We start from the raw sequence: 24,781 nt of genomic DNA on the forward strand, positions 1-24,781 counted from the left end.
TCATGTCAGTAGCAGTGGAGGGAATCATGTCAGTGGTAGTGGGGGGAATCATGTCAGTAGTAGTGGAGGGAATAATGTCAGTGGTAGTGGAGGGAATCATGTCAGTAGTAGTGGAGGGAATCATGTCAGTGGTAGTGGAGGGAATCATGTCAGTAGTAGTGGAGGGAATCATGTCAGTGGTAGTGGAGGGAATCATGTCAGTTGTAAATGGAGGGAATAATGTCAATAGTAGTGGGGGGAATCGTGGCAGTAGTAGTGGAGGGAATCGTGGCAGTAGTAGATGAGAGAATCATGTCAGTGGTAGTGGAAGGAATCATGGCAGTAGTAGTGGAGGGAATCGTGGCAGTAGTAGAGAGAATCATGTCAGTGGTAGTGGAGGGAATCATGGCAGTAGTAGTGGAGGGAATCATGTCAGTAGCAGTGGAGGGAATCATGTCAGTGATAGTGGGGGGAATCATGTCAGTAGTAGTGGAGGGAATAATGTCAGTGGTAGTGGAGGGAATAATGTCAGTGGTAATGGAGGGAATCATGACAATAGTAGTGGAGGGAATCATGACAGTAGTAGTGGAGGAAATCATGTCAGTAGTAGTGGAGAGAATCATGTCAGTAGTAGTGGAGGGAATCATGTCAGTAGTAGTGGAGGGAATCATGTCAGTAGTAGTGGAGGGAATCATGTCAGTAGCAGTGGAGGGAATCATGTCAGTAGTAGTGTAGGGAATCGTGGCAGTAGTAGTGGAGGGAATCATGTCAGTGGTAGTGGAGGGAATCATGTCAGTAGCAGTGGAGGGAATCATGTCAGTAGTAGTGGAGGGACTCATGTCAGTAGTGGAGGGAATCATGTCAGTAGCAGTGGAGGGAATCATGTCAGTAGTAGTAGAGGGAATCATGTCAGTAGCAGTGGAGGGAATCATGTCAGTTGTAGTGGAGGGAATCATGTCAGTTGTAGTGGAGGGAATCATGTCAGTAGTAGTGGGGGGAATCGTGTCAGTAGTAGTGGAGGGAATCATGTCAGTGGTAGTGGATGGAATCATGTCAGTAGTAATGGAGGGAATCATGGCAGTAGTAGTGGGGGGAATCCTGTCAGTAGTAGTGGAGGGAATCATGTCAGTAGTAGTAGAGGGAATCATGTCAGTAGTAATGGAGATAATCATGTCAGTAGTAATGGAGGGAATCATGGCAGTAGTAGTGGAGGGAATCCTGTCAGTAGTAGTGGAGGAAATCATGTCAGTAGTAGTAGAGGGAATCATGTCAGTAGTAATGGAGATAATCATGTCAGTAGTAATGGAGGGAATCATGCCAGTAGAATTGGAGGGAATTATGTCAGTAGAAGTGGAAGGAATCATGTCAGTAGCAGTGGAAGGGAATAATGTCAGTAGTAATGGAGGCAATCATGTCAGTTGTCATGGAGGGAATCATGCCAGTAGTGGTGGAGAGAATCATGTCAGTAGTACTGGAGGGAATCATGTCAGTAGCAGTGGAGGGAATCATGTCAGTAGCAGTGGAGGGAATCATGTCAGTTGTAGTGGAGGGAATCATGTCAGTAGTAGTAGAGGGAATCATGACAGTAGCAGTAGAGGGAATATTGTCAGTAGTAGTGGAGTTAATCTTAGTAGCAGCAGGAAATGGCTGTTAAATCTGACATTTGTTCCATGTTTGCTTACTGAATGTGGCCCTACTGTTGCCAGTGCCACAGTCAAACCCTTTGTATATGTGGTCCATGCAGGAATCAAGCCCACAACACTGGTGTTGTCAGCGACATGGTTTAACCCACTAAGCCATTGGGTCCATGCAGTTCCACAAGGGTCTGGACTAAACAGACACTGATTGGGAGTCATCATGGCAGTACATGCTGTTCTGTTCTGTCAGGGCCATGTTGATATACAGGGATTAACTTTACTAGGGTACTACTACTACTACTACTCTGTTTCCTGCTGCTGTTGAGATTAATTTACACTACTGATCTGTTTCCTGCTGCTGTTGAGATAAACTCCATTAATACTCGGTTTCCTGCTGCTGTTGAGATTAACTCCACTACTACTCTGTTGCTGCTGCTGTTGAGATTAACTCCACTACTACTCTGTTTCCTGCTGCTGTTGAGATTAACTCCATTAATACTCAGTTTCCTTCTGCTGTTGAGATTAACTCCACTACTACTCTGTTGCTGCTGCTGTTGAGATGAACTCCACTACTACTCTGTTTCCTTCTGCTGTTGAGATTAACTCCACTACTACTCTGTTTCCTGCTGCTGTTGAGATTAACTCCATTAATACTCAGATTCCTTCTGCTGTTGAGATTAACTCCACTACTACTCTGTTGCTGCTGACTTCAGTTGATGTTAATACCACGGTACCATGCCGTTGATACTGCGATAAGCACACAGGGGTGTAGTAGACACAAGGTCAGACTCATTTGCCTGTTGGTTTTTGATTTCTCTCCCTCCTGTGCATTTGGTTCGATCAGAAAACAAATATAAATAAACAGTTGGCTTTTGGAAAAAACAAGTGTGAATGAATCATCAAGTACAAATTAATTTAGCCTAGTCAGTTAGTGTATGAATTAGGAAGCTAGCCAACCAATCGTTGTGGTCCAGTTTTTCGTAAAGGAGTCCTCTCCTGTAGAGCTTGACCGATTAATCGGAATGGTCGGTTAATTAGGGTGGATTTCAAGTTTTCATAACAATCGGTAATCAGCATTTTTGGACGTCAATTTGTGCTGATTATATTGCAATCCATGAGGAGACTGCGTAGCAGGCTGACCACCTGTTACGCGAGTGCAGGCAGAAAGGAGCCATGGTCAGTTGCTAGCTAGCATTAACCTCATTTTATAAAAACAATCAATCTTAACATAATCACTACACATGGTTGATGATATTACCAGTTTAACTAGCTTGTCCTGCGTTGCATATAATCAATGTGGTGCCTGAAACTGCGTCACTTCTCTTGCGTTCTGTGTAAGCAGAGTCAGGGTATATGAAGCAGTTTGGGTCGCCTAGCTCGTTGTGAACTGTGTGAAGACCATTTCTTCCTAACAAAGACTGTGATTAATTTGCAGCTGGCTTGTAAGCATTCATTCAAACCGCACTTTCCTCCATTTGCCAGCGGCTTTTCGCAATGCTTGTAGCACAGAGCTGTTTATGACTTCAAGCCTATCAACTCCCGAGATACAATTCAGTTCAGAATGGGTAGCTAGGCTGTGAGTGGCATGTATATGAATGGTTCAGTTCAGAATGGGTAGCTAGGCTGTGAGCGGCGTGTACATGAATGGTTCAGTTGAGAATGGGTAGCTAGGCTGTGAGCGGCGTGTACATGAATGGTTCAGTTCAGAATGGGTAGCTAGGCTGTGAGCGGCGTGTACATGAATGGTTCAGTTCAGAATGGGTAGCTAGGCTGTGAGCGGCGTGTACATGAATGGTTCAGTTCAGAATGGGTAGCTAGGCTGTGAGCGGCGTGTACATGAATGGTTCAGTTCAGAATGGGTAGCTAGGCTGTGAGCGGCGTGTACATGAATGGTTCAGTTCAGAATGGGTAGCTAGGCTGTGAGCGGCGTGTACATGAATGGTTCAGTTCAGAATGGGTAGCTAGGTTGTGAGCGGCGTGTACATGAATGGTTCAGTTCAGAATGGGTAGCTAGGCTGTGAGCGGCGTGTACATGAATGGTTCAGTTCAGAATGGGTAGCTAGGCTGTGAGCGGCGTGTACATGAATGGTTCAGTTCAGAATGGGTAGCTAGGCTGTGAGCGGCGTGTACATGAATGGTTCAGTTCAGAATGGGTAGCTAGGCTGTGAGCGGCGTGTACATGAATGGTTCAGTTCAGAATGGGTAGCTAGGCTGTGAGCGGCGTGTATATGAATGGTTCAGTTCAGAATGGGTAGCTAGGCTGTGAGCGGCGTGTATATGAATGGTTCAGTTCAGAATGGGTAGCTAGGCTGTGAGCGGCGTGTACATGAATGGTTCAGTTCAGAATGGGTAGCTAGGCTGTGAGCGGCGTGTACATGAATGGTTCAGTTCAGAATGGGTAGCTAGGCTGTGAGCGGCGTGTACATGAATGGTTCAGTTCAGAATGGGTAGCTAGGCTGTGAGTGGCGTGTACATGAATGGTTCAGTTCAGAATGGGTAGCTAGGCTTCATTCCACAAACATCTGGTTCCTGAGTGATGAGTGCTGGGCTTGGCGTCCCACAGAGCATTGAGTTGCTTGGGGAGACAGCTTCAATACAGTTAGATGACAGGAAGTCATTTCCCCCTCTCTCTAGTCAACGCTGGGCTAATGTTAACACCTGCCTCCCGTCGCCACAGAAACCTCATTGCGGCCTCATATCGGGGTTTATTGGCACTCCCATGAATGGGCTTCTGATAGCTCTTAACTTCCCAGGGCCAGATATGCTTCCTCATTGTGCCAAACCAAAGCCTACACTTTTGATTAGCATGCTACGAAACTCGTCTGACGCAAAAAAAGACCCGGGTTGTAGCTCCCAGCGTCAGTCACGCCATCTGCTGTTCACGAGAGCTATAATATAGGCCTACTAATGGCAGAGTGACTGGCCACAGCCATAACTGGTGCAGTTCACACTTCCAGTGAGTTTAAACTTTCAGCGAGTTAGAAGTAGGCTACATGAATAAAAAATCAGCTTATAAGTTATGGCGACTTACAGTGAGGCTGTTCAATAATTCAAAATGTGTACACTCAGAGTTTGGTAAATATACAAGAGTATTTGCAGAGAGGGCTGAGGCAAATGTCAGATATCGAGGAAACTTTTGAAACACTGAAGTTGTGCTTACATGGATTAAATGTGCATTAAGGATTCTGTAACATTCAGAGAGAAGGCAGCCTAAAAATGTCCCCATCCCTTCTCATTACAGGAGCTAATATGCCACCTCTGCAGTGGCCCAGATTCACAGGAGCAGGAGTGTGTGAGTCGCACGGCCAGAGAAGGCCGATCAAAGTAGGATCGGGAACATGTGTGAAGCCTCGGGGGCAGTCTCACAGATTCCCCGGCATACACACGCATGTATACATACATAACCACACACAAACATACACGTACACACACTCGCATACACAGATGTGCCCTTTCTCTCTCTCTCTCTCTCTCTCTCTCTCTCTCTCTCTCTCCCTCTCTCCCTCTCTCCCTCTCTCCCTCTCTCTCTCATACACATGTGTACACATAAACTCGCACATACCTTGCGAGTTCAAAGTAAAAGCAATGCAGAGGCTTTGAGACTGCTGATTTGAGAGCGAGGTTGCAAAGCAACAACCTCAAGCTTGTAGCCCACATGAGAGCCCTAGACGAAGAAAAACAAATTGTGTAGCTAGAGAGAGAGAGAGAGAGAGAGAGAGAGAGAGAGAGAGGGAAACCAGCAGGTATGAAACTAATAGCTCTCGAGATCATAATGAAATTTGTTGGCTCCGATGACATCCGCCCGATCTTCTCCCTGGACATGCTCTAAGTGCAATTTCAGCGAAACACACGCCTCGAATTAGTCGAAATTACAACGTGTCAATTTCCTGCCTGGGTCCTGCTGCACGAGTCAATGACTAGCCTATCAGATGGTAACATCTTTCACAGGCGTTTCTCTCAACTCAACACAACCCCACCCACTCACCTCCTCAGCTAGCTGCTGGCTGCTAAGACAGACTTCAAACTTCAAAGACCAAAGTGACAGGCTTAATCAAAGTTGTGCCACCATACAGTGTGACACTTGTGTTAGCTACTGTACAGTGTAGCCTGGAGCAGGATGCTCCTTCCACTGTTGCAGATCAGGCATATGGCGAACATAAGCTGTTTTGGGGGTCCCTCGCAGCTAACCACTAGCTTGACATTCCTTATGAATCATTTCTGAAGTAAGCATCTATATAAAGCCTTAGAAAGGGCTTATGAAGGCTGAAATCAGCTATGTAGCCTAACAAAGAGTTTATGAAGGCTGAAATCAGCTATGTAGCCTAACAAAGGGCTTATGAAGGCTGAAATCAGCTATGTAGCCCAACAAAGGGTTTATGAAGGCTGAAATCAGCTATGTAGCCTAACAAAGAGTTTATGAAGGCTGAAATCAGCTATGTAGCCTAACAAAGGGCTTATGAAGGCTGAAATCAGCTATGTAGCCTAACAAAGGGTTTATGAAGGCTGAAATCAGCTATGTAGCCTAACAAAGGGCTTATGAAGGCTGAAATCAGCTATGTAGCCTAACAAAGGGTTTATGGAGGCTGAAATCAGCTATGTAGCCTAACTAAGGGCTTATGAAGCAGTCATTTTGCCTTTTACAAGTTGTACTTCATTTAATGCAGGACCTCTTCATCTTTAACGTGCAGCTGACTGTGCAGGTGCACAGTGAGAGGTGTAGGGTCCGCCCCAAATAATCTACACAGTGCCCTATTGTTGACCAGAGGTAGTGCCCTAACAAGGGAATAGTGGGCCATTTTAGGACACACTCATGGAGTAATGTAACAATCTGCCAGGCCTCTCCCTTCGAAGAACCATTAAAGAGAAATCCCTCCCTTTATAGCTTTCCTATAACAGATATTATGCCATAAAGATTTCCCTTTTACAGCGTCACTCATTACAGAATAGAAGGACCAACGCACGACAATGGGAGATTCAAATTGCTTTCCGTATTCGTAATGACTTTTTCCCCCCCAACAAATTGATCAAGTTTGAACCAATAACAAAAACAGATGTCTGGTGACAAGCAATTCTATCCGGGCAACGCAAAATTGTCTCTCGACTGGATTACTTAGTAATTCAAAATAGGCTGCTTTCCAAATGGCTCCCTATTCCCTACATACAGTAGTGCACTACTTTTGACCAGGGAATTATATAGAGAATAGGGTGCCATAGGAGACGCACCATAAACTTAACTGAAAATGTGATGTTGAGTCCAGGTAGGAGAATTGGATGGTGGAGATGCTTGAGGAGTTTTATAGCTTGTTGATTCATTTCAAAGACAAGCTCATATACACAGACCCACACTGAATTCCCTCTGAACATCCAATACATGTTTGAAATCAGTACTAGAAATACACTGGTCACATCTCAGGCTTTTGTCTTCTCCATAGAGGACGCACACCCTAATTGACTCATATGTGACTGTGAGAGTCAACTAAGTCTAATTGACTCTTGTGACTATGTGAGAGTCAACTAAGTCTAATCGACTCTTATGTGACTATGTGAGAGTCCACTAAGTCTAATTGACTCTTATGTGACTATGTAAGAGTCAACTAAGTCTAATCGACTCGTATGTGACTATGTGAGAGTCAAATAAGTCTAATTGACTCTTATGTGACTATGTGAGAGTCCACTAAGTCTAATTGACTCTTATGTGACTATGTGAGAGTCCACTAAGTCTAATTGACTCTTATGTGACTATGTGAGAGTCAACTAAGTCTAATCGACTCTTATGTGACTATGTGAGAGTCCACTAAGTCTAATTGACTCTTATGTGACTATGTAAGAGTCAACTAAGTCTAATCGACTCGTATGTGACTATGTGAGAGTCAAATAAGTCTAATTGACTCTTATGTGACTACGTAAGAGTCAACTCAGTTTTGTCTCCTGCAGCTCACTGGCTACTTTCCAGTACACACTAATACATGTTCTCACCTATTGTAATGATTCACTTTGAAACAAAACAAAGGCAGCACCAGACCCTCAGAGCCCCTCAGTCTCTTTGAAGTAAACAAAACAAGGCAAACCTAGCACACACACTAGCACACACACTAGCACACATACTAGCACACACACTAGCACACACACTAGCACACACACTGGCACACACACTAGCACACACTCAAACTGAACCATCCCCCTTCTAACAATATAGGGGGTAATTCTCACAGAGCTTGAAACCAGCCAGCCATCTGCCCCTTTGAAAAGACGTTGTTGGATTTCTCACACGAGGGGAAATCAGTAAAGAGCACCTGCTGTCTCTCCTCGGATGGCCCTTCGTCTCAGCGGCAGAGGCAGACGCAGATGATTCACGATGAATATTTTTTAAGAAAGGAAGGGAGCATAAAAAGGCTCCATTAGAGCTGTACTGACATCGTCTTGGCTGGGCTCGCAGGAATTAAAAGGGCAATCTGGGATAGTCCCGATATTAAGATTTCCAAATGCAAAAAAAACAATACAAAGGTTATAAATGTATTTGAGATACTGTTTATACTTAGATTTCCCTGTCTTCTGGAAAGCCTACATAGAAATCAGGCCAAATGAGCACGGCCGTTACTTATCCAAGTTAATGGAGAACATTTAGTGGTTAAATCGTATTAACCAGACGAGAGAAAAATAGAATTACTGTTGGGTTTTTAAATTCTAAACCAAGAGCATGAAATTACATATGGCAAGCTGTGTTCTAAGGATTGGATTTTGGACAAGATTTCGGATTTCTGGGTTTTGGGAACAGAATGATTTGGTCTGACAAGCAAATGTGCTGTCATTCAGTCAGGGTGTGACAAATGTATTGTCACTTCAACAGCATCACAGCCAAATTGTTGGTATAATTGTGTCATAAGAAGCTATATACACAGAATAAAAGCTGTTTTTACAGATAGGAATCCATTAAATTGCTGTTCCCACTACGTCCAGTAGCCTTTGCCTTTTTGGTGTGTGTGTTTAAGAGTCCTTCATTTGGTCGGGTACCACGGGTACTCAATCAGCTGGCGGGTGGTATGAAAACTTTCCCTCAACCCGTGGGTCGGTTCGCAATTCAGAACAATTATAATGCGGGTTGGAAATGTTTTAAATCAAGATAATAGCAAAATGAAAGAACGATAACTTATTCAGCATGCAGCTGTAGGCAGCCCACACACTGTTGCATTGTGTGCCTAGCAACCGGACTAAACAAACACGCAGTGCCCATGCTTCAGCCCCATAGTCCCTAAACGAAGTGAGGTTCACTGCAGTCACGTGGGTCGTACTGGGGTACGGATGTAAAAATCACAAAAAATTGCCGCCCATTCAAATTGCCTTGTTAAATCTTGTTCATTCTCTTAATTAAATACAATGACTGAATGTCTGATACAACAAACTTTGGTGATATGGTTATCAAACTACTGCATATCCCTTAAAAATATACATTTTTGTGTGCAGGGTGTGCTAATAGTATGATAACGCTTTAGACAAACTGGTAGAGTAGCTAGCATAGCTAGCCATCGCTAGCATTCATTGATTGAAGTTGAAGTAACTTTTGAGTGTAATGGAAGTTAGAAGTTTACATACACTCAGGTTGGAGTCATTAAAACTTGTTTTTCAACCACTCCACAAATTTCTTGTTAACAAACTATAGTTTTGGCAAGTCGGTTAGGACATCTACTTCGTGCATGACACAAGTAATTTTTCAAACAATTGTTTACAGACAGATTCTTTCACTTATAATTCAGTGTATCACGATTCCAGTGGGTCAGAAGTTCACATACATTAAGTTGACTGTGCCTTTAAACAGCTTGGAAAATTCCAGAAAATGTTGTCATGCCTTTAAAGGCTTCTGACATCCTTTTTGACATAATTTGAGTCAATTGGCGGTGTACCTGTGGATGTATTTCAAGGCCTACCTTCAAACTCAGTGCCTCTTTGCTTGACATCATGGGAAAATCAAAAGAAATCAGCCAAGAACTCGGAAAGGTTCATCCTTGGGAGCAATTTCCAAACGCCTGAAGGTTCATCTGTACAAACAATAGTACGCAAGTATAAACACCATGGGACCACGCAGCCGTCATACCGCTCAGGAAGGAGATGCATTCTGTCTCTTAGAGATGAACATACTTTGGTGTGAAAAGTGCAAATCAATCCCAGAACAACAGCAAAGGACCTTGTGAAGATGCTGGAGGAAACAGGTACAAAAGTATCTATATCCACAGTAAAACGAGTCCCATATCCCGTAACTTGAAAGGCCGCTCAGCAAGGAAGAAGCCACTGCTCCAAAACTGTAATAAAAAAAGCCAGACTACAGTTTGCAACTGCACATGGGGACAAAGACCGTACTTTTTGGAGAAATGTCTGAGGAAACAAAAATAGAACTGTTTGGCCATAATGACCATTGTTATGTTTGGAAACAAAAGGGGAGGTTTGCAAGCCGAAGAACAACATCCCAACCGTGAAGTACAGGGGTGGCAGCATCATGTTGTGGGGGTGTTTTGCTGCAGGAGGGACTGGTGCAATTCACAAAATAGATGGCATCATGAAGGTGGAAAATTATGTTGATATATTGAAGCAACATCTCAAGACATCAGTTAAAGTTAAACTGCCGGGTTAGCGTGTCTGCTATGGGAAGTCCAATAGGCTCTAGGTCATGATGCTATAGCTAGTGGGCCCACCATATCCCCGCCCGGTCTCAAGCGCACAGACAGACAGACAGACAGACAGACAGACAGACAGACAGACAGACAGACAGACAGACAGACAGACAGACAGACAGACAGACAGACAGACAGACAGACAGACAGACAGACAGACAGACAGACAGACAGACAGACAGACAGACAGACAGACAGAGTTTGTTTTTGCTGGGTGATTCCCCTCAGGGTTCATTCTAGCTGGAGAGAAAAAGAAGTGAGAACTAGGAGACCGAAAGAATCCTAGCATGTCGTCTCGCCCAGGAGACACCCACAGTCTCTCTCTTCTCTTTCTATGCTCTCTGTCCTCTCTCTTATAGCGTTTCTCTTTATTAGGCTAACCCTTAATGCTGAGACAATGTCATACTGCAAGACACATGATCCAGCACAGTCACCTGTACATGGAAAACAGGGCATGAGTGAGTGATTGATTGACAGACACGGTACAGCTCTAAAGTGAGCATATTGCCGGCCTTGGTGTGTCTGTGCAGTCAGTAGAGAATACGGGATGTATCAACACAAAAAGATTGCATATATATATATATCCTGTCGTAAACAATAGAGAAGTTAATGCACAAAGGCACTAGGGCCCGCTCACTGCGGGGGACGAGCTGAGAGCTGAGCCGGTACTGAGGGGCCACACTGGACCCTGATCTATAGCGCGTCTGTGTGTATCTGCCACAGTGAGAGTCTGCAATTGTGTGTGGGTGTGTGGCAGTCATTGCGTCTGTGTGTGTCTAGAGACCGTGACGCTGCAGCAGACAGGATGGACAATGGGGGTGGGGTGGGGGGGTAGGCAACACTACATCTGAGCCCTACAGGGAGATTTGCCTCAGATGGAATCAAAAGAACAACAAGGCGTCCCAGGTACGGGGCGGATAAAGGGAACAGCAGATAGATAGATAGAGAGAGACAGAGAGGTAGAGAGGGATAGAGGCGGGGTGAGGGAGGGAGGGAGGGAGGGAGGGAGGGAGGGAGGGAGGGAGGGAGGGAGGGAGGGAGGGAGGGAGGGAGGGAGGCCAATATAGCACATTTAATTGAAATGAGATGGAGCGAGAGAGAGAGAGAGAAAGAGTGGAGTTGCTCAGAGAAGTGACTGAGCCTCACAGGGATTAGCATAGCGAGAAAGTGAGTGTCCCCAAACGGCACCCCATTTCCTACATAGCTCTGTGGGCTCTGGTGAAAAGTAGCTAGCGCATTATGAAAGGAATGAGATTCAGACTTATGCTGAACGATTGTACTGTGAATGCTATTTGTGAGACGTCAGAAAGAAAAAGTGACCCTGACCCAGCTCTACTTAGCCTTCTGTAAATCATAGAAAGACCTCGGTTACTCTCTAGGCCTAGATCTAGCCAACGAGTCTTTTTTTAAAGTTCAGAATATCAAATCAAATCAAATCAAATGTATTTATATAGCCCTTCGTACATCAGCTGATATCTCAAAGTGCTGTACAGAAACCCAGCCTAAAACCCCAAACAGCAAGCAATGCAGGTGTAGAAGCACGGTGGCTAGGAAAAACTCCCTAGAAAGGCCAAAACCTAGGAAGAAACCTAGAGAGGAACCAGGCTATGTGGAATATCCATTTGTATTCCCGGAGTGGGTGAATGACAGACGGGCACTGGAAAGAGAGAGAGCGAGAGATGGATGTGTCAGTTCAAATCTGGTATTCCATGGATACATGGAAGAGAGGACTTGTATTAAGAAAGAGTTGGTACTGTATAAGTTGAAACTAATTAGCCCCTGGTGGACCTTCAGATCATAGAGATGCAACATAATCGTGTTCTATTTCATTCTGAGCTTCAACTTCTCCCAAACATCACACAGGTCAGTACTGGGCCACTCTGTTCCTAAGAAGGATTGGTAGTGACCGTGGGATATATTCCAAATGGCACACTATTCCCTATATAGTGCACTGGTCAAACGTAGTGCACTGTGTAGGGAATAGGGGGGAAATTAGATGGAGGCATCACCACGGCAGGGGAGCAAAAATAACTTTGAATGATAACAACTTCTCTCTTCATCTTCCTCTCTCTCCACAACACCAAGTATGTTAACGGAGGGTGAAACCTCACCCTTTTACAGAAAAGAACATAATGATCATTGTATGGCTTATAATAGTTACATCACACAGTAAGCACAGTGCTAGAAGTCCTGTTTAAAAGTCACTTGATTTGAAAGTCTGTGGCCGTATGTATCAAGCGTCTCTGAATAGGAGTGCTGATTCAGGATACATTTAGCCTTTTAAATCACGATGGATAAGGTTACATGGACACTTAATTATGTTTTTTTTTTTTGCATGGTTGGTTGCGTTGTTCGTAACTTGTTCTGTACATAATGTTGCTGCTACCGTCTCTTATGACCGAAAAGAGCTTCTGGACATCAGACCTGCGATTGCTCACCTCAAAATGGACGAAGAGTTCTTCTTCAATGAGTCAGACAGGAGGGATATAATACAGACCCCAGGCCCAGATCCCCATTATTCGCTGGAGAAGAAAACGCAGATTTTGCAGAAAGGGATCAGGGTGCCTTGTGAGGATCAGGCGACGAGTGGCTAATCTGCCCATGCCTTCCGTCCTGCTAGCAAACGTTCAATCGCTGGAAAATAAATGGGACCAACTGAAAGCACGTTTATGCTGCCAACGGGACATTAAAAACTGTAATATCTTATGTTTCACCGAGTCGTGGCTGAACGACATTTACATCATTTACATTTAAGTCATTTAGCAGACGCTCTTATCCAGAGCGACTTGCACATTGACGACATTAAGAACATACAGGTGGCGGGTTATACACTCTCAACAGGACAGAACAGCAGCCTCTGGTAAGACACAGGGTGGGGGCCTATGCATTTATGTAAACAACAGCTGGTGCACGATATCTAAGCAAGTCTGAGGTTTTGCTCGCCTGAGGTAGAGTATCTCATGATAAGCTGTAGATCTACCTAGAGAGTTTATCTGTATTTTTCGTAGCTGTCTACATACCACCACAGACCGATGCTAGCACTAAAACCAGGCCGATTCCTCTTTTATCCCCAAGCACTCCCTGGCTTTATGAACCACAGCCTCACCTCGTTGGGGAAGGAAATCCATTTAAGGCACGGGAGTGGAGCCAGCGGGCTGCAAGATATCTCCCCTCAATAACCACGCCCCTCACCTCTCCCTGCCATCTGCCACAGTACATACCCCAACCAGAAGCAATGGATTAAAGGCAACATTCGCACTGAGCTAAAAGGTAGAGCTGTCGCTTTCAAGGAGTGGGACTCTAACCCGGATGCTTATAAGAAATCCCGCTATGCCTTCTGACGAACCATCAAACACCGGCTACGATGCTCGCCAGATGTGTCAGGGCCTGCAAACTATTGCAGACTACAAAGGGAAACACAGCCGAGAGCTGCCCAGTAACACAAGCCTTCCAGACGAGCTAAATAACTTCTATGCTCGCTTTGAGGCAAGTAACATTGAAACATACATGAGAGCATCAGCTGTTCCGGACGACTGTGTGATCACTCTCCACAGCCGATGTGAGTAAGACCTTTAAACAGGACAACATTCACAAGGCCGCAGGACCAGACGGATTACCAGGACGTGAACTCTGAGCATGCGCTGACCAACTGGCAAGTGTCAGTTTCAACCTCTCCCTGTCTGAGTCTGTAATACCAACATGTTTCAAGCAGACCACCATATTCCCTGTACCCAAGAACACTAACGTAACCTGCCTAAATGACTACCGACCCGTAGCACTCACGTCTGTAGCCATGAAATGTTTTTAAAGGCTGGTCATGGCTCACATCAACACCTTTATCCCAGAAACACCCACTCGAATTTGCATACCGCACCAACAGATCCACAGATGATGCAATCTCTATTGCACTCCACACTGCCCTTTCACACCTGGACAAAAGGAACACCTATCTGAGAATGCTATTCATTGACTACAGGTCAGCGTTCAACACCATAGTGCCCACAAAGCTCATCACTAAGCTAAGGACCCTGGGACTAAACACCTCACTCTGCAACTGGATACTGGACTTCCTGACGGGCCGCCCCCAGTTGGTAAGGGTAGGTAACAACACATCCGCCACACTGATCCTCAACACGGGGGCCCCTCAGGGGTACGTGCTCAGTCCCCTCCTGTACTCTGTTCACTCATGACTGCACGGCCAGGCACGGCTCCAATACCATCATTAAGTTTGCTGTTGACACAACAGTGGTAGGCCTGATCACCGACAACGATGAGACTGCCTATAGGGAGGAGGTCAGAGACCTGACCATGTGGTGCAATGACAACAACCTCTCCCTCAACATGATCAAAACAAAGGAGATGATTGTGGCCTACAGGAAAAGGAGGACCGAGCACTCCCCCATTTTCATCGACAGGCTGTAGTGGAGCAGGTTGAGTGCTTCAAGTTCCTTGGCGTCCACATCACCAACAAACTAACATGGTCCAAGAACACCAAGACAGTTGTGAAGAGGGCACGACAAAACCTATCAGTCCCCCTCAGGAGACTGAAAAGATTTGGCATGAGTCCTCAGATCCTCAAAAGGTTTTACAGCTGCACCCCCGAGAGCATCCTGACGGGTTACATCGTTGACTGATATGTTAACTGCTCGGCCTCTGACAGCAAGACACTACAGAGGGTAGTGCGTACACCCAGTACATCACCGGGGCCAAGCTTCCTGCCATCCAAGACCTCTATGTAAGGCGGTGTCAGAGGAAGGCCCTAAAAATTGTCAAAGGCTCCAGCCAGCCTAGTCATAGACTGTTCTCTCTGCTACCGCATGGCAAGCGGTACCGGAGCACCAATTCTAGGTCCAAGAGGCTCCTAAATAGCTCTTACCCCAAGCCATAAGGCTCCTGAACAGCCAATTAAATGGCTACCCAGACTATTTGCACCCCCCCCCCCCCCCTGTTCTATTGTGACAAAATTAACAAATACAATTTGATTTAGATTTAGACAGGGGGGACCTGATCTAAGCTCAACACTCTGTATACTAGGCTGTAGGCTCTTGGCCTACTGTAGCAACTCAATTGAGATGTGCAGCCTATCTTTAGTGTATTAAGCAGTGGAAATGTGTTTGGAAATGTGTTTTCTGCCTTTCCAACCCCCCGGACACACACACACACACACGTTGAGATACACAGGGTCAGCAGCTGCAATTGCTGGGGGGTTAAGTGCCTTTCTTAAGGGAACAGCGGCAGGAGATGGTAATTGGGATCAGAGACCAGCAGTTTTCCATCTGCCAGTTCAGTTCCATTCTCATTTTTGTGTTGCCCGGCCCGGGGCTTGACCTTCCGGCTGCCGGTCAGCCTCTCTAACCTCTAGGCCATTGCCGTCCTCCAAAGACGATCCCCTTCAAAGAGGAAAGACTTCCTGTTTCCACCACAAACAGAAACACGAGGAAACACAGACGGTGCTCATCCAGGACGGAGAGCCCGGTCCTGTATATAAGAAAGTGACCTAAGTAGCCTATTTTTGATGCATGGTAGACTACCAGGCCTTCTATGATAGTTAACAGACATCAGACCTCAGTAGGCTGGGAGATGAGGCTAAGCTGGTGATTGATAGTCCTTTTCCATAATGCAGGGGAGCTGATACGCTATAAGCATAAGACCCTGTCACATCTATGGCTCTGTGCTCCTACCGAGCGGTCATGCCATGCTACATCACATTAGGAGTCAGACAAGTCACTAAGTTCCATACTAGCACCACTAAAATGCACGCCCAATTCTAGGTTCATACTGGATATCAGAACACAGCCAGTGGGTTTTGACAAAAATATTGCCATTTTATAACCTACAGCATACTTAGGGCAGCCGAACACCCTGTTAGTCTGACTGGGTATTCAAGTCATTGTCGGCATCTCAAATGACACCCTATGCCCTATATAGCGCACTACTACTAGTACCCTACTGCTACCGGGCCCTGGTCAAAAGTAGTGCACTATAAAGGGTGCCATTTGGGCCTCAACCATCATCTCAGAACAGATTCTGTAGATGTAAAGTGATAGAGAAGCTCTAGTAGTCACTTGAGGGAAGGGGAAAAGGTGCCAAGGTGCAAAGTGTGCACTTGAAGTGGATTAGGTACCCTGAACATCAGAGTGGATAACTAAGTTGTGGTTGAGAACCAGCTATCATCACCCACCCGACTGCACTGTCTGTGAGTGAACGAAGGTGGTTAATTGGTGTCAGTCGGGGCCCACTCACAATTGATAGGACCTCCACGGACAGCGAAGAATCCATTAACGGTTCAAGCTTGTCAAGATCAATAACTCTACTTGGAGGATAGGGGCAATTCTTCTTCTTTGGAAGTCTGAGAGGGGAATTATTAAGAAATGTTTTATGAAAAAGGTCTCAGAAGAGGCCTTTAAAAATGCCCTGCAGCATGTCTGCCCTGAGAAATTTGCCTTGTCTGCTGGACAATGATGAACAAAGGTGTCTTCGGACTCAGAGTCTGCTTGCTAAAATAACTTGTAAGTGCTCCTCAATCTTCTAGTGCATTAGCTAACTCTCTACCTTCCCGGGCCTGTTCCTTTTTTAATTGAGCCGATAACAACTTTATCACAGGTAATTTCACCTCTTAACAAGATCGGTTCGCTCTTTCCATGCTTTGGTGATTTAGAAGATTTCCCAATGGCCAATTTATCAACTGGACGCTCGAAACAAATGAATTTTTCCAACTACGCGATAAGGGGTAAAACGCAATAAGGGGCTCATTCCTTAATTACATAGTTACAATGTTCTTACTTCAAGTACGGAGAACTTAACTGTACTGAACAGTAGTATGCTAGTTTTTTAACTGCCCTGTGAAGAATATGATCGAGTGCTTTTTCCAAACATGGTGTCTGCTAAGTAGGCTACTAGAGTGAAAAATCTCTTGGCAGCTGCACATGTTTACTACGCAACTGAGTCCAAGGAGACGGCAGTATACTGGTGGGTGTGGTCTTTGGCTGATTGACAGCTGGTGAGAATGCAGCTGAGTGCAATGCGCTCACTCTCTCTAGCAACAGTGCACTGACCGCTGGCTGCTGACACTACACTTTCCACCATGTCACTGGATCATCAGACCATCTGGGTCCAAATAGTATTTGTTTTCTTATAAATACTTTGAGTGTTTGATCGAGCCTGCCTTGAGTGCCAGACGGGCGGGGTTTGGGACCTTGGGCACTATTCCATTGGTTCCAGTGCACCAGGCAAGCCCTATCAAGTGCAGCTGAAGTACTTGAACTACGACGAATACTATTTGAACCCGGGTTTGTAGGGCATCTCTATGGGGTCTCCTGTGTAGTCACTACTTCGTGTAGACTAGGCTAAACAGCTAAACAAACAACATGTCAGCCTGAACTGAACAAAAGGAATTCTCTAGGTTATTGTGACTTTTAAATGCATCATCACCCAAAATGTCCAACGGTTTTCAGAGGGCCTGAGTCAAGTGTAATGCTACTCATACTGAATATTACAACAAATACTGAGTCAAGTCTCATACAACCTCATTTCTCCATCAAAGACAAATGTGATGCCTCCGTATTAAAGGACAAAACATTGTCGTCGCTATCAATGGAAACATTTGAACCAATCCTCCATGAAAACTAACTAAGGAATCAAAGTTGTCGGTGCAATAACATTTAACAGTGCAGGATACACACAGCAACATTACGCACTGTGGTCAAGAGTTACAATGTATGAGGCAGATGATGCACAGGTCAAAGTATTGATCCATAGAGATGCCCTACAAACCCAGGTTCAAATAATATGTGTGTGTGTGTGTGTCTGTGTGTGTGTTATCCACAAGCCTTCAGCATTTTCACATAAGATGACCAGCCCTGAGTCATCCTATAGTGAGTGTTTTTCTTACCTTAGCATAGATAAGCCATTCCCCAATGCAGAGCTACAAAACTTCGAAACCTTACTCCTTTGGAGTGACAGACTGAATGCAGGCAGTGGAGAAACTTCTACCTGGGTTGTGTTCATTAGGGTACACAAGGAACACGTTTAGCAGCCAAAAGGGAATATGTGTGTTTCTATTTGAATATGTGTGTTTCTATACAGTCCCTCTCTGTATCCGTCTGTTTGGTTTCGTTTGGTGCCTAAATCACACAACCTTAGTTCAACCTGCATTTGTGTCCCAGGCTACAGGGCTTCCATGGCTACCATGAAGCCTTCCAGCTGTAGCTAACGACCACTAACAGGCTCCAAGGTGTCCTGCCAATATGGCCCCCACCAATATCGCCCTGGAGACCAGCAACACAATGCAATCCTATTGAACTGTTATTGATTGTGTATCTAGGGCCTAGCTTATAACAGCTCCAGGACAACACAACAAGGAACTAGTAAGACTGCAGCCCTTTAACTCGACCCAAACACTATGACTGTGTCTCAAATGGTACCCTATTCCTTACATAGTCCACTACTTTTCAAAAAAGTAGTCCATTAAATAGGGAATAGGGTGCCATTTAGGACGCACCTCATGAGATGCACTGAGAGGCCTATATGGAGAACCAGTGATGGGCATAGTCTGCATTTCTAATGACCTGTGATCTTTAGAGTAGTGGTGGACATGCACACACACACACACACACACACACACACACACACACACACACACACACACACACACACACACACACACACACACAAGCACACACACAAATGACAAAGCACTGTCACTGAAGAAAACACTTGTGAAGAAAACACAGACGGAGCCATATATACTCCCTGTGAGTGTTCTCCCTGAATGCCTGGGCGCCAATCAAAAGTTCAAGTTCTAAATGTGGCCACTCTGTGACCCCTGGAGCTCTCTGAGATGCCAGGCCCAGCTCCGGTTACAGGGACAGAATGTGTGTGTGTGTTTATGTTTGTGTGTGTGTCTGTGTGTCTGTGTGTGTGTCTGTGGGTGTGTTATCCACAAATCACACACCGAATCATAACCCAGCCATTACTGTATGGGACCATATTCAATAAACATGCACAGACACATAAGTCTACCCACGCTACTACTTAACTATTGAGCAGTCGGCCATTCACTACTACTGGCTTATTGTTGGACAGACACTGCTTCTTGCCTGGAGGGATGAGGTTGTGCACCAACAAATTACAAGGACCTATTTTAGTATCGGGGTGTTTTTAGAACCGTTACAAAACGTGTTTACCAGCTAACTGTAGATAAAGAAAAGTACTACAGCACCACATCTGTATGGCATTTCCACCCTAAACGGAACTCTTGGAATATATAAAAAAGAGATGTTGTGCTTTCTTTGCCCCTTACTCTTTAGATGTATATAATCGATAAATAATAGGTCGGTAAATACTGTAAATAATACATAAATAATAGGTCGGTAAATACTGTAAATAGTACATAAATAATAGGTCGGTAAATACTGTAAATAGTACATAAATAATAGGTCGGTAAATACTGTAAATAGTACATAAATAATAGGTCGGTAAATACTGTAAATAGTACATAAATAATAGGTCGGTAAATACTGTAAATAGTACATAAATAATAGGTCGGTAAATACTGTAAATAGTACATAAATAATAGGTCGGTAAATACTGTAAATAGTACATAAATAATAGGTCGGTAAATACTGTAAATAGTACATAAATAATAGGTAGGTAAATACTGTAAATAGTACATAAATAATAGGTCGGTAAATACTGTAAATAGTACATAAATAATAGGTCGGTAAATACTGTAAATAGTACATAAATATTAGGTCGGTAAATACTGTAAATACTACAGAAATAATAGGTCAGTAAATACTGTAAATAGTACGTAAATAATAGGTTGGTAAATACTGTAAATAGTACATAAATAATAGGTCGGTAAATACTGTAAATAGTACATAAATAATAGGTAGGTAAATACTGTAAATAGTACGTAAATAATAGGTCGGTAAATACTGTAAATAGTACATAAATAATAGGTCAGTAAATACTGTAAATACTACATAAATTATAGGTCAGTAAATACTGTAAATAGTACGTAAATAATAGGTCGGTAAATACTGTAAATAGTAAATAAATAATAGGTCGGTAAATACTGTAAATAGTACATAAATAATAGGTCGGTAAATACTGTAAATAGTACGTAAATAATAGGTCGGTAAATACTGTAAATAGTACATAAATAATAGGTCGGTAAATACTGTAAATAGTACATACATAATAGGTAGGTAAATACTGTAAATAGTACATAAATAATAGGTCGGTAAATACTGTAAATAGTACATAAATAATAGGTCGGTAAATACTGTACATAGTACATAAATAATAGGTCGGTAAATACTGTAAATAGTACGTAAATAATAGGTCGGTAAATACTGTAAATAGTACATAAATAATAGGTCGGTAAATACTGTAAATAGTACATAACTAATAGGTCGGTAAATACTGTAAATAGTACATAAATAATAGGTTGGTAAATACTGTAAATAGTACATAAATAATAGGTAGGTAAATACTGTAAATAGTACATAAATAATAGGTTGGTAAATACTGTAAATAGTACATAAATAATAGGTAGGTAAATACTGTAATAGACAAATAATAAATAGCTAATAGTAGGATAATAAGGAAATAATCAGGCCAGGCATAGGTACGCAGGTGACACTGTGCTTTGGCACTCACATGCTATGAATGCATTCATTGAACAGCTTCAACACCATTTTATGTTAGGTGCTACGGCAAAAACAAGACTTGCAATTTACGGCTTACCTTAGTCACGAACTTCATTCCCTAACCGACTGTCAATAATTCAACAATAAATACAAACAAATATGAAAAATGTGGTTTAAAAAATGGACATCTGTGCACTATACTACTACACCTCATTTTAAACCTGCCTGATAGCCCACCTGAAAACAGTCAAGTAATGTTAACTAATTCAAAATGATTCCGCAAGAAATGTTGAATAGCACTACTGTTGTGGTATTAAAAATAGAGGATTAAATTGGGTCCCCCGCGGGACAGGTGAGCTAACGTAGGCTAATGCGATTAGCATGAGGTTGTAAGTAACAATAACATTTCCCAGGACATAGACATACAGTATCTGATATTGGCAGAAAGCTTAACTTCTTGTTAATCTAACTGCACTGTCCAATTTACAGTAGCTACTACAGTGAAAGAATGCCATGCTATTGTTTGAGGAGAGTGCACAGTTATGAACTTGAAAAGTTATTAATAAACCAATTAGACACATTTGGGCAGTCTTGATTCAAAATTTTTAACAGAAATGCAATGGGTCATTGGATCAGTCTAAACATTTTCACACTGCTGCCATCTAGTGGCCAAAATCTCAATTATGCCTGGGCTGGATTAATACATTATGGCCTTTCTCTTGCATTTCAAAGATGAAAAATACACAACAAAAAAAATCATGTTTTTTTTCTTTGTATTGTCTTTTACCAGATCTAATGTGTTATATTCTCCTACATGCATTTCACATTGCCATAAATGTCAAAGTGTTTCCTTTCAAATGGTATCAATAATATGCATATCCTTGCTTCAGGTCCAGAGCTCCAGGCAGTTAGATTTGTCATTTTATGGGAAATGTTTTTAAAAAAGGGAGGGATCCTTAAGAGGTTGTTTCTGCCCCTATGTGATATATTCAGACAACGAGTAGCCTAATAATATAGCCCAACTGAGACAAAGAATAGCGGATGCATTATCCGGATGATGGGGATGGAAATATAGGACGCGCACCGACATGGGGCTCCAGACTGAACGATTCAGATTGGAAAAGGAATGACTGGAATAAAGACTAATTCCATAATTGTAGGTCCCAATCAACACAAAGCCACTCGGGGCTATACGAACCGATGTTGTATTCAGGCGGAAGACCCATTCCCTAGAATAAAACACAGCCAATGTCTGTAGCTTAGCTGCTATCAAGCTAACATGCTACACTAGCCAGCTCTCGAGACTCGCCCGAAAGAGGCTCGCGCTGACGGTGCGCTGACGGGCTCCAGCACTGCTTGCTGGATGGTATGGTACCCGACTAGATAATGGTTAGCTATCATGAATTATCCAACAATGCCCGTAAAAATAACCATACATATCATAGAGGTTTTAAACGTTCTTTAAAATGAATGCGTTATAAATAGAATATGAATTCAAATTTTGACTAGGATGCGTTAACCTCGCCTTGCTACAATGTAGCGTCTGACCCAGCACCGAGACAGCGCAACAATGTTGCTAGCAAACACCGGCTAGTGGCTGTCTTCAAAGCTTACCTTGTTTGATGACAGCTCTTGTATTTCAACAAAAGATGTATAATGTATTGTTTCACTGTGTATTCCTAATAGATACTGCCTTCTCGGTCTCGTTCCTTCGGCTAAATTGCCTAAATCCGTGCGCTTTCCTTCAGAATAGTGCTGAATCTGAATGGGTGCACGGCACGCGCGGCTGTCGGTATCTAGGAAATTCTACCGCCGCTCCCTGCCAAATAATGACCCCTCCCACCGCTGAAGCCACAGCCATAGAGAAGACAGGTGCTGATTGTGCGCTCTGTGCGCAGCTCCGTGGAATAGTGAGCGCCTTGCAATACAGTGAGCTGGTTGGTACATTCAAAGGGCTGTCAAATCAGCGGACTCGCTCTCACCCGCGCATGTGCAGTATCTCGGTTGAGAATGCATCCTGCTACTAGATTGACAGAGCGTTTTTTTTATGCGTTTCGTTGCCAAATTTTGACTCTGACGCTGGAAGTGGGACAAGGGGATGACGCGCATGGCCAGCATGGACTGATAACGATTATGGTCATGCCTGTGTGTTTTTAAAATTGTATTTAGGAAAGCGTAAAGTAATCTGTGTACCACCGGTATGCCTGTTATGGAAACGGCTAGTGCAAGCTATAAACAAGAAGAAAGACTGGAATCGAGAACAAACACACAGGCCATGTTGCCTATATCTAACCAGTTATGGGTTAAATTTGTGTGTGTTAAATATGGGTAATTCCATGGTAACAGTGACAGTGACAGTGACATTGAGACTCAGATTTTTGTCAAACAAAACCAATGATTGCAAAGTTAAACAAACCATACCATATGCACATGGACTAATTTGAACCATTTCCATGACAATGTTTACAAAAGCACATTTACTTGAAGAACGGTGCAGATGCAAAGTTTGGTAATGGCACAAACAGCACAAACCACCATTGTGTTACCAAATGTAGCATCTGCACTATTCTCCACTGTGGAATTGCCTGTCCCTCCATATGCCTTTGGACAGTGATGCTCACATTTTCAATTTGGCTCTATACTCCAGCATCCTGAATATGAGATCAAATGTTTCATATGAGGGGACAGTATAGAATGTCACCTTTTGTTTTAAGGAATTTGCATACATATCTGTCTAACCATTTAGAAAAGAAAGCACTCTATGTATCTAGCCCCCCACCATGTCAAGAAGTAACAAGTATTTGGACAAATTCACTCATTGTGTATAAAAGTAGTCCGAAGTTTGGTATTTGGTCCCGTATTCCCTGCACGCCATGACGACATCAAGGTCATTGGATGCATTTGCAGTTTGTTTCGGTTGTTTCCGGGTAATGCTTTGTCCCGATAGGACTGTAACTGAATGGTGATGACTGGAGTCATTTACTTTCTAAGCGAGTAGATGTTTCTGAACACTTTGAAACGAATCCTGATAGTGTCATGATTAAGGAAAAATCATGAAATGAAACATGAATAATGATGGATGAGATGCCCTTTCAGAGGCTAGAACAAAACGTGGTAACTTCTCACCATTACAGGGGAGGTTAGTATTGTTTTAGGGGGTGTGACCTTTGTGCCTCTGTAACCTTCTCACTCATCATTATTCACAATGCATTCATGATTATCCATAATCATAGTAGAATCCACATCAGGGGCATAGGCATGGGGGGGCCTGGGTGGACAAAGACTCCAAACTGACACAATACATTATTCACCATTCAGTTCTTATTAGGCCCCCAAAAAATCCAAAGCACAACCAAAACAAGCCGCAAATGCCTACAACTGCCTACTTGAATACACTTTAAGTTAATTTGCCCATATACTTATGACTTCTTCAAATGGGTGAACTAGATACATAGTGTAAAGTGCTTTCATTTCTAAACAGTAAAACTGATGTGTATGACAATCCCCTGAAATAAATGCTGACATTCTGTACTGTCGCCTAAAATGAGACCATTGCAAATCTAAAACGCTGAAGTTTAGAACCAAATGTAAAAAATGCAGAGTCACTGTCCAAATACATATGGAGGGGAGTGTATCTGCCAAAAGGTCGAACGCCTATATCTGACCACATACAATTGTCATTATTACATAAATTCATGGAAAACTTGCAGAGTTAATGCATAAACATACTTTGGGCATCACTTTTTATGGTTTCTAAAAACCTGACAGGTGCTAAATTAAAATTCACTGATAGATACAAGTAAGTGTATTTAGAGACCATATAGGGAGCAAAGACACGTCAGCCTCA

The 24,781-nt window shown here is 43.4% G+C and overlaps 1 protein-coding gene across 1 annotated transcript in view; it reads right to left on the reverse strand.

Moving 5' to 3' along the window:
- Window positions 1–22,756, reverse strand: part of LOC115137525 (catenin alpha-2-like) — a 698,212-nt gene extending 675,456 nt beyond the window's left edge. Inside the window, exon 1 of the mRNA XM_065024699.1 lies at window positions 22,549–22,756. The gene's annotated coding sequence lies outside the window, so the exon portion shown is untranslated. The remainder of the gene's footprint in view (window positions 1–22,548) is intronic.
- Between the last annotated feature and the right edge of the window lie 2,025 nt (window positions 22,757–24,781).

This window comes from Oncorhynchus nerka, linkage group LG11 (assembly GCF_034236695.1).
Source record: "Oncorhynchus nerka isolate Pitt River linkage group LG11, Oner_Uvic_2.0, whole genome shotgun sequence".
Classification (NCBI taxonomy): Eukaryota; Metazoa; Chordata; class Actinopteri; order Salmoniformes; family Salmonidae; genus Oncorhynchus; species Oncorhynchus nerka.